Consider the following 678-nt stretch of genomic DNA (forward strand, 5'->3'; position numbering starts at 1 on the left):
TTCTTTCTTTCTTTCTTTTTGAGATGGAGTCTCCCTCTGTAGCCCAGGCTGGAGTGCAGTGGCACAATCTCGTCTCACTGCAACCTCCTCCTCCCGGGTCCCAGTTCAAGCAATTCCCCTACCTCAGCCTCCCAAGTAGCTGGGATTACAGGCATGAGCCACCATGCCCAGCTAATTTTTGTTTTTGTTTTTTTTTCAGTAGAGATAGGGTTTCGCCATGTTGGCCAGTCTGGTCTTGAACTGCTGACCTCATGATCCACCTGCCTTGGCCTCCCAAAGTGCTAGGATTACAGGCGTGAGCCACCGCACCCGGCCTACCATTGCTTTTCTTGATGCAGTTTGCAGTGACCTTGGTGACCAGGTCCTAGCTTCCTGTTCAGCTCTCTTCTCTCAGCACTCAACCGTCTTTCTCCCCTTTATTTTCAACTCATAAGAAACAACATTATGCCCCTAAATAGCCCTGTCTCTTCAGTCTCTAGGCTTTTGTACATACCGTTTCCTTTGCTTGAATGTTCTTCATGTGGGTAATGCCTATTCATCCATAAGTTCTCAATTTCAATGATGCTCCGTGTTTGCAAGTCTGCCTCCCATCTGTATTTATAGCAGCCTGCGCTTAACAGCCTATGAAGGTACAAAGTGTTACAAATGCATCATGTAGTTACTTGCCCATTTCCTAGA

This window comes from Cebus imitator, unplaced genomic scaffold (genome assembly GCF_001604975.1).
Source record: "Cebus imitator isolate Cc_AM_T3 unplaced genomic scaffold, Cebus_imitator-1.0 Scaffold92, whole genome shotgun sequence".
NCBI classification, from domain to species: domain Eukaryota; kingdom Metazoa; phylum Chordata; class Mammalia; order Primates; family Cebidae; genus Cebus; species Cebus imitator.